Source organism: Carlito syrichta, unplaced genomic scaffold (genome assembly GCF_000164805.1).
Source record: "Carlito syrichta isolate Samal-C Ts95f unplaced genomic scaffold, Tarsius_syrichta-2.0.1 Scaffold304012, whole genome shotgun sequence".
NCBI lineage: Eukaryota > Metazoa > Chordata > Mammalia > Primates > Tarsiidae > Carlito > Carlito syrichta.
Genome location: NW_007248108.1, coordinates 138,903 through 149,414, shown reverse-complemented (window position 1 = coordinate 149,414; position 10,512 = coordinate 138,903). Strand labels below are relative to the sequence as shown.

The window sequence follows — 10,512 nt, the reverse complement described above, 5'->3', positions numbered from 1 at the left end:
TGGCAAGCCATCTTACTAGTTTAAGTCAACGAGGTAAGTCAGTTGTCTAGCCAGCTTACTAGATAGGTAGCCAGCTGAAGTCAGCTGGCTTGTCAGCTGACTAGCTGGTTATCAGCTAGTTAAGTCAGCTGGAAACCAGCTGGCTAGCTAGTTAAGTCAACTTGTTAAGTCAGTTGGCTATCCAATTGGTTAGTTAGTTAAAAAGCTAATTAAGACAGATGTCTATCCATCAGGCTAATTAAGTCAGCTGGTTAGCTAGGAAGCTAGTTCTATAAGTCAGCTAGTTATGTCAGCTAGCTAGCTAGTTAAATCAGCTGGTTAAGTCAGCTGGCTAGCTAGATTTTTTTATTTTTTATTTTTTATTTTTTTGAGTTAGAGTTTCACTCTGTCGCCCAGACTGGAGTGCAGTGGCCGCTCCCGGCCACCGCAGCCTCGACCTGCTGGGTTCCGGCAATCCTTCCGCCTCAGCCTTCCAAGTAGCCGGAATTACAGGCATGCACTACCACATCCGGCTGATTTTTTGATTTATTGTAGAGATGAGGTCTCGCGCCCAGACGGGTCTCGAACCCGCGGGCTCAGGCAATCCACTCACCTCAGCCTCCCAAAGGCGCGGGATTACAGGCTGAGCCACTGAGCCCAGCTAGCTATTCTTGATTATTTCTGTTAAGATTGAACATCAGATTTTTTTCTCAAAAGGAAACATCCTATTAAACTTTCCAGGAATATGACCTGTTCTTTCTAAAATAACCTATAATATTGTAATTGACCTAACTCAGTGTTAGGTCAGATTCAAAAGGTCTATAGTCCTTCCAAAATTGTGCACAAAATGCATTTGTGGATGTGGGTTTTTCTGGGAATAAGATCCATGTTTGGATGTGATTCTAAAAGGCAGCTGTGCCAGCCAGCCCCACCCCAAAGTTTAAGCATCACTACTTTAATCAAAATTATTAATGCAAATCTTCTGGGAGATTATTTTAAGTAGTTAATCTACACAAAAGATGCACAATTTTAAGTAGTATTTTTGCTAGAGAATAAGCACAAGAATATTATAGAATCTTATCAGAAAGCATTAGACTTTGCAACCCACATAGAAAAAAAATAATACATGAGATAGATGAGGGCAGTGAGACTGCCCTCTCACTGTTAAGTCTTGGATGGGAAGAGCTGCAGATGCCTTTGAAGGCAACATTGACAGAGGACATGGGTGAATTGTGCCTTGAACAGGTCTTGCTAGTGGAGTTTTAACCATCCCTATACCTCACATGGTGGACTCTTTAGAATCCACTAACTACCATATGTAAAACATTGAATGGGGTCATTATGAAGCAATTTCAAAATACTTTTCTCATCTTCGGGAGTACTCAATACACTCTAAATCATAATAGGATGAAATCTGTAAAGTCTTTCTAAGACATCAGTTATTTACTTCAACCATTCTCTGAGGAACATGAACTTCAAATTGGTTGAAAATTGTGTGCAAAGATTTCTATTTCTAATACGTAAATCTTTAGATGAGTAGCCCTAAATGAGGCACTTCCCACTGGGCCACAAAGGAATGAAATTAATACATGGTGCACAGGAATTACTTTTTCCAGAATGTATCCGGGTATTGAGGAAAGAGGGTAGGAGGAGAAAGGAAGGGAGAAACTCTTCCAACCCTGAAAAGGAAGATGAGAGTTGATGCCTGTGGGACAATGAGCTATCCAGCCTCACAGATGACTAAGAACCCACGTGGTTTGTTGAAGCTGAATTCCCAGGTGGGAAAAAACGCCTTCGCCCCACACACTTTCTTGCCATCATTTGAAAAGTCAGTCATGTGGCTCGTGGGCTCCTAGCCCAGTTGTTGAATATTTGTTAATGTTTTTGTTTGCAATTAAATCTATTCTATTGTTTATCATGTCCTAGAGTCTCAATTTTTAAAATTGAATTTCCTGGCAACAAATGTTAGAGAAATTTTTCAATTAAATTATTAAAAGATGTCAAACACCATTTCTCCAAATAGCCACCTGCCTTGCCCATTTTAATAAGGGGAACGAGGCAGCCATCCTCCTCCCCCCACCCATTCCCCACCCACTACCCTTTCCCCCAGAAGGAGAGACTAGAAAGCACTAGTAATATTTACTGGGTTTCTGTTGCATGGCTGGGATTTCACGACTTCCTCCCAAACAACCCAACAGCTGCTTTTCCCTCAATTTTATAGCTGAGAAACTTAAGCCAGGTGAGGCAAAGAGATTTGTCAATGTAACAAAGATAAAACAAGATAGAACTAGAATTCTAACCCATGTCTTCATTTCCAAAACCCGTGGGAAGAACCCCGAAAACCCAGAGGCTGTGCAGGATTTGGCCCAAATCTCGAGGAAACTCCCCATGTCGTCTGGGGGAAAAAACAGATTTCCTTGGTGGTAACAAACCACAGATTTTGTGTCAACAGAATCTGATTGTCTGCTGCTGCTCTTTCAAATATGAAGAAATATGTCAGAATTGGGTACTTGAGGCCCTTGGGCTGGGTGGGGTGGGGTACTTCTTTAACATAGAGTCTATGTCCTGAAGGCAACATATTCATCAAATTTTTATTCTCATTTGCCTATTTAGCATAATTAATTCCATTTACTCAATCTGCCTCATTCTGAAAAGGATTTGAGGTGCCTTCTTCCATTCAGTTGCCATCCCCTTGAAATTTAAAAAGGTACCTCTTATTTTAAAGTTGCTCTACACAGCCATTCAACCTGAAATCACATCCAATCATAGTCTAAAAACGTTCCCAAGCTATTTTGCAATTCTGTGAAATTAGTTTTCATTTAGCCTATTCAAATCTTTTTCATTTCCATGTCTGGAAATCTTTTCTAAGAAAGAGACACACACATGCACACAAGGAAATAATTTTAAAACAAAAGCTTAAATACATCCAGAACTCCCATTTTGAAGTTATTTATGTGGTTTTTCTCCACGCACTGCTTTTTAAAATCAGGCTGTTCCTCCTGTCACGTTCTGGGACTTCTGTTAACTCTTAACTGTTCTGTTTAAAATGGAAGCTGCAGAAATACTCCAAGACAGCAGCGGGAAAGCCGTGCATGCTCACTGTAAAATGAAAAGTTCAATTTCAGTAAATTGGAGGAGCTCATCCACCTTCACATTTGCCACACCCTTCCTTGACTGCAAGAAGAGGAAAGCCCCATTTCTTTCTCTTTCTCTTTTTCTCACTCTTTATCCCTTTTTCACCTGAATTCTGGGAAAGGAGTCCCCACTCTTGTCTCCAGAGAGGAAGCTAAGAAAGGATTTATTAGGTCCTCCAGTTAGAGTAGGAGGAGAGTGGAATTTAATATGCTCTTGCTGCTAGAAATCTCTTTGGGGAAATCCTCAAAAGCAAATGATTTAGAATAACTCTGAGAAACTCCTCCAAAGAAATATGTCCGATTTGGGTTTTTTTAACTATTTATTTTACAATTCAGGTCACACATTTTTATTCTACGAAAATACTCTAGAACAATAATCTATTTGATTCAGACTGAATATGTATCCTGTGATATCAAAATTTTAAAACTCTTCTCATCTCGCTTGGTAACTTCACCTTCCTTGTCACTCACCAGTGTCTTTGTTTAGATACCAAGTCACTGACTTGAGCAGCTGACCAGAGATCTTTGGCTTTTCCTAGTAAAACCAAACAAAGCAATACTTGTTCTGTGTCTCCTGTATTATAATAAAGCAGTGCAGAAAGAGAGGGTTTGAAGATCCCCAGACAATTAGTGTCCTCTGTGAATGAAACAGTGGGTAAGAATATACTGAGCACCGGCCAGGCTCAGGCAAAGCCCTTCAGAGGTAAATCTCCTTCCTGCTACAAAGCCAACTTTAAGAAACTCCAGATTAATTGCCCCAATATTTGGAAACGTACTTAGAAACACATTCCTAGCATTCAAGATAATAACCATGAAGCAGAAAGTTTCATATCTGCTGTGGTTTGGAAAGCTAGATATCACCATGCAAATGTAAAAAGCATTCCACACTCTTAAATACCCGGCAACCAGGCAAGAGTTGGTCTCCATTTATACTGCTAATTATAAACATCAGACAGAGACTAGTTCCGTTTTAACATCAGGTGAGAGACTGCATCACAAAATGCTTCAAAAGAAATTGCATAAATGCCCATTCCATCCCAACCCCTTGCCACATGACAATGTTGGAGCCTGGTGCAAGTATTTATCCTCTACTATTCCTTTCTTGGCAATGGATTTCAGTGCTACTGACTCCTCCCAAACCATGGTGTTCCATTGTAAAATTATTCAAGTGGCTAAAACGTGCTCACATGGTAAGGAAAATTGCATTTTTTGTTTGCTTTCTAGTCTAATTCATAATCAATTATAAAAGATAAAATTATTCTTCAAAAAGAAACTTAAAATTAAGTTAAAACATCTGATAAAATATCATCAGTAATGGACTTTGCAATAAACTAGGAAAATTTTACTTCCTTAGGGTCTCTATCAGTAAAGATCAATTAATCTCTCCCGGTCTTGCTTTGTGTGTGTGTAAAATAACTGCCTGCTGTTTGAACAAGCAGTGGTCCTACTCTCTTCCATCTGTCACCCTAGGCTCTGCCTGGTGATGGGTGTTCTGGGGCCCCAATTAGAAACAGAGAGCCCTCTGGTGCACCACTAGGGCCATCTGCGGGTTTATCTGGGCTGGCTCTACCTTTGGGTGCCGGTGCTGGACTGCTGAATCAACTAATGAAGATTCCAGAAGTGAAAATCCACTTTCCTGGAATGGTTTCCCTTGAGACCTGAGTCATCTCCAGCTGCTGTTCAATTTTTAATTTTGAAATTAATCCTACCCATGAGCTTTTCCTTCCAGTGGTCAACTCCTGATGCTCTGGATCTCTGAAAATCAAATGTATAGCACACACCAAGGGGGATTTTGCAGAAACATTTCCCATTGTACTTTTCTCTGACCACTCCCAGTTCTTAAGTGTTTCTCTGTATCTCATGAGTCTTAAAGCTCAGGAACACAGTAGAATTATGCCATGCTAAATGCACACCCTTACACGACTAACAACTTGCCTTTGGGAGAGGGCTTGGCAGAACTTTTCATATTTATTTTTCCCTCTCTCCTTCTTTCTGTCCAGAATTTTTTTTACAAGTTACCCTTCTGCTAAATCAACTTAAAGGATGCTACCCCAAAGAAGACTGAGAGATGGGAAGTGTGTCTTTCTCCCTAAATTGTACTCTAAAATATACGCTTAAAGACTTGTTTCCAGCAGGGCTCGGTGGCTCAGCCTGTAATCCCATGCTTTGGGAAGCCAAAGTGAGTGGATTGTCTGAGCCCGCGGGTTCGAGACTCACCTGGGCAACTTGGTGAGACCTCATCTCTACAATAAAAATTTAAAAATTAGCCAGGCATGGTAGCACGCACCTGTAGTTACAGCTACTTGGAAGGCTGAGGTGGAAGGATCACCAGAGCCCAGTAGGTCGAGGCTGTGGTGGCCGGGAGCGGGCACTGCACTCCAGTCTGGGCGACAGAGTGAAACTCCAACTCAAAAAAAAAAACACATTCCCCTTTTAATGTACCAGGTCCCAGATGTCTACCTATTGGAAACATCAGACATCATGTGAGCATTCATAAAACGTTTTTGTTTCTGCTACCAGCTCTGTGGCCTTGCCAATGAGTTCAGACATCCATTTTTTTCATCTGAAGTATGAAAAGTATAGACAAAGCATCCACCAAGGTAATACTTTTTTGATATTTAAAATAACCAAACAGAAATTGCAAACTTGCCAGTCAGAAGAGCAAGGACTATGTTTTAGTCATTTTTATCCCCTACCCCAACCTGGACACTAGATGCCATGGGGCACCACTGGTCTTTAATAAGTTTAATATGAGAACCAGAGACCAACCAAAGGGTCAGGATTCTTTGCTGGAATTCTATACCTCAGTTTCCTAACAGTGGTTATCTCAGCCTGACAGGCATAAGTTTGAGAGTCAGTAATATATTTTCATTAACAAAAATTTTAAATGAGACACATAATTAGAGTTTGTGTGAACTTTTAAAAATATGTTAAAAACCAGTTGTCTGTTGGGGGTAATATCAAAAGACAGGTAATGAAAACTATGTGAGTTACTGAATCAGTTAATTTTAGCATTCCTTCCAGTTCAAAAATTCCAAAATTCTACAAAGATACACTATGGCATGAATATGCAAACTTGTATTGGTTCCCAAGCACCTGTTAATTTAAATGTTTAAAATTAGATTTGGGTAGAATACCTCCTATGAAATTTCTTATTTGCTGAATGCTTTTATAATGCAATTGTTTGAGAACAATGAAAGTCTCATTTGAAGGCATAATTTCATCTCAATAGAAGAAAAAACAGATCTCTAAATATATGTCTACCAGTTATTATAAACTGCCATATTAAAACAATAATAGTAATAATGTATCAAAATATCAGTCCTGAAGTTACTCACAAGTTCTATTGAGTGGCATACCACTGACTGCAAATCCTGAAACCCCACCCTGAGAGATTCCATGCACCAAGATTTTTCTGGTGCTCAGAAAGATACACCGCCCTCTAGAGGAAATAAAGACAAACTGCCTTTACAGAACCAGCTATGCCAGGAGGAATGTGCTTAAGTTAAAATTTCATCTCCTTCCCCAAACAAACCGTAAGACCCTGATGCATTAAAAATTATATTTTCAAAAATTAACATAATAAATTCCTTAAGAGAACTCTTCTTTTCAAAATCAGGAGCTATGGGTACACGGTGAGAATAAGACATTCATTAGCATGCATGAGGGGGGCAAGCAACATCTTTTATTTAAAGAGTAGGACTGTCTTCCCGAATTTTTACAGTGAAAACAGAGAAGCTATTTCTAGAAATGAGTGAATAAAGAAAACCATCATTGTCTAGATCATGGTTGTCTGAATTAGCAGAAAAACCTTTTAAAGCCCCCCTGCTTTAAAATTGGAATTATTTTGGGCTTTCATTTCCTTAGCTAGATATACTAACGGGTATTTTTTAAATGTCAGGTCCCTCCTCAAATCATCAACTATTTATGTAGCAGTGGTGTGTTTTTTACATCCTGCTTGCCACAGCCAGGACACCATGAAAAATTTGCTCCTGCAGGTCAGTATGGAAAAGCGCCAGGGACACAACGTCCCCTGCAGATGGAAAACTGCCTGCAATTCTTCCCCAAGAGATACCAAATTCTCAGCTTCTTCCAAAAAGAACAGTGACAAAAACCAATTTTCAAATAATAATTTTTGCTAAAGTTGTTAGTGTGCCTGAAGAAAATCTCAAGCCACAGAATTCATGACCTGTTGGTGAATTTTACATCCTAAGCACAGAATTTCACATAAAAGTGGGAGGTGACACCGACCTCTGGTAAAGACTACACTTGATCCGGTTGTCTAAACACCCTGAACAAGGAGACAAAGAAGCCTTGCTGACAAAAACTCACAACCGACTTCCCAAGAAGGAGGTCTTATTTCAAGCTGGCTTGAAGCATCGGCCTCTGTGGGCTCCACACCCCAAACTAAGGTCAGAACGGGAAGCCTCATTTGAACCACAAATCAATAATCAGTTGAATAGAAGAGTTTTTCTGACACCTTATCATCAGTGATATAATAAGTTCTAAGATGTGAGATCACAAAAGGCACTTACGTTAAGTCAGTGAGATGCTAAACACTTTAGAAATAAAATGAAATGCAGACGTAATGATTCTTATTCAGAAAGGTTCCTACCTCCTATCAAAAATATCAAGACCCCAAGTTTAGACCTTTGCCACATTTCTCATCACCTGAGGGGCACAACCACAGAGCACATACCTTCCCAAGGTAGATCATACACCCTCCCAAGGTCAAGGGCATACATTCTAGAGGCTTCCCCCGCCACCTCCCAGAAAGGTGCTGTGACCACACCCTCCAACTCCCAGCTAGGAAGAAGCCAGGACAGCCTCACTTCCCGCCCTCTGTGGCATCCCTTCCCAAGTCCTCTCCTCTACTCAGTGCCTGCTTCGTGGTTTCCTGCAGCCATGAGTGAGGAAAAGAGAAAAATGAACCTCATAGCAATGAAAAGCCCTTGCCTAAACCAAGAAGTTCAGACACATGTCCACTATTACATCTTGATTTTTATAAAAACCCCACCGTGTCCCTCACCTCTGTGCCTTGATCTTTGGCTACAAGCCCACACGAGAATGAAGAAAATTCAGGTCCCCTCCCTCTGGGCCCTCCACCCTCAGGAGGTGGCCTGAGTAAGGGATCCAGCTCCAGTGTCCTGGTCCCTGAGCCGATGCTCCCTCCCTGTGACCCACCTCACTTCTTTCTCCTTTCTTTGGCAGATCTTTAATGAGCCCTAACCAGTTTTCCCATCTAGACTTGAATTATTTGGGGACCTTGCATTACTAGCTGGTCTCCTACAATGGGAAAGTATTTTACTGCCCTCTCAGACACTCGCTCTATGGACCTGGCAAGGAATTTCATGTCTCAGAGCCTCTAATTCCTCATTTTTAAAACCAGGGAACTACTACATCCATGGCTTCCAACCAAGAATCCCTTCCATTTTCTTTAGCCTACCAAAGAACTCAGAAATTCCAATAATGTCATCGATGACCAACCACTCCGTTTTCAATATAATTTTGGTTAGGAGCAACATAATTTTGATTTGCAGACAATTTCTGTTCAGTTTTTTTGCAGTGCTAAGAATGGGTCCCCTGGGGAAGTTGAGAGATCCCAGACTGAGAACTAGCTGTCCCCATGAGTTCTAGCATCCTGCAGTTCTGGGACCCTGTACTGTCTTCCAGGGTTGACTGTGTGCAGGGAGGGAAGCAGTTCACGTGGGCCACAGCCATGCATCCCCATAGGGTCAGGATAGTCCCCTGTACTCAGAGAAGTTTGTTCACGGGGTCCACACCAGCCTCTAAATTGGCTCCTGGGCCTTGCTGTGAAAGCTGATTTTTCTTCAACCACTCCCTGGTCCCCCACAGGTCCCTCCCAGTGATCCCAACCCGCCTCAATTCCAGTTCATTTTCTAACATAGTGGGCACTTGAAACAGGTCCTCCCAACAGGACGGCAACTGTCAGTGAACACGTTTTGCAAGAGAGGACCCAAGTCCCACCCTGTGTCCTCCCAGCCAGGGAACAGCCCTCAGGCCTCCCAGCCTGGCACAGGCCTCACCTCTGGCAGCACAGGCCAGCCCTGCAGACCCAGGAGCCCTGCCTTATCCATTCGGCACACTGCCCAGACGCCAAATTCCTTCTCCTCCTCTGACCCCTGCAGCTCCTTTAAGCAGCCCTAAAGGACAAAGTCTCCAATAGTGACTTCAAGTTCCTGAAAAGGTGAAACCCTGATGGCAATGAGTGAGTAACTCTTGATTTGGCCCTGAGCCTGGTCATCAGAGTCACCTCAGCCTCTTGAAAATAACAAATGTGTCCCACCAGCCCCTTCCCATGGGTGGCCCAGGCAGAAAATCAGCTAGACACCACTGACCTGACGTCACCCCCCAGAGAGCTCAGAGAAAAACTCCCAGCAGAGCCTCTCAACAGGTAGCTCTTGGAATCCTCAGGAAAGACACTTCTGCAAACAAAGCAGATCTCAGTTGAGTTTTAGAAGGAGGAGACAACTTCAAATAAATCATGAGCCAAGACCCACCGCAGCGGGGATGGCATAGGGCGCGTGTAGAGAGCCCTCAGACGCACAGCTGAAAACCGCTTATGCTCCTGGGCAACCTGCGAGCTTAACCAAGTTAAGGAAACCCAGTTGTCACAAAGTGAGAAAGAAAAGTCAGCAGAATCTTCTAGCAACCAAAAACGGGTATGGAAAACTGACGAACAGCGTGAACATAAAAGCCATGAAAGCCTCCTAGCAACAGCCACCTCAGGTTTAGAGTATTTCCGTCTTGCCCACAAACTTGGGAAAACAGAGGAGAAATCACACTTACCCCTGAGCAAAACCTGAAGACGTATGCGTCCCTGGGCTTCTAGATTCAATTATGTTTGAATAGGATGCATATTTTTTCCACTCACTACGGCGCCTTTTCTTTTTGCAGTCTTTCTCCACCAAAGTAGGGGGACTCTGGGAGCTGTGGAGGAAAACTACTCTTGCGGTCCTTGCTGGAGACTGGAGCCCAGGAGAACTGAGGGGCCTTTGGTGGAAGACTGAGCTCCAAACTGGACCAGGGCCAGGGATACAGTCAGGGCTTTCTCCAGCTCCGCCTCCTCTCCTTCTCCTCCTCCTCCTCCTTCTTCTCCTCCACCCCCTTCCTCCTTTCCTCCCCGACCCCTCCTCTCCCCCTCCTCACTGCAGGACTGACCCAAACTGTAAATGAAAACCAGACTCCTGCACTCTGTTGCTTCTGGCCCCCACTGCAGGCTGATGTCACCCTCTGAATGCTCTCTTCGCCCTACGAGTGTTTAACTGGACTCCTGCAAACCTCAACTCTTAAAAAAAGACTGACCACTTCTACTCGTCACCTTTTGGGCTGGGCCCCTGGTGGCAAAAAGAATAAATTTGGGAATTTCTCCGTGGGT

At 42.7% G+C, this 10,512-nt stretch overlaps 1 protein-coding gene across 1 annotated transcript in view; it reads right to left on the bottom strand.

Moving 5' to 3' along the window:
* COL6A3 (collagen type VI alpha 3 chain) overlaps window positions 1–10,143 on the bottom strand; it is an 87,917-nt gene extending 77,774 nt beyond the window's left edge. Inside the window, exon 1 of the mRNA XM_008059373.1 lies at window positions 9,924–10,143. The gene's annotated coding sequence lies outside the window, so the exon portion shown is untranslated. The remainder of the gene's footprint in view (window positions 1–9,923) is intronic.
* Window positions 10,144–10,512: the final 369 nt, after the last annotated feature.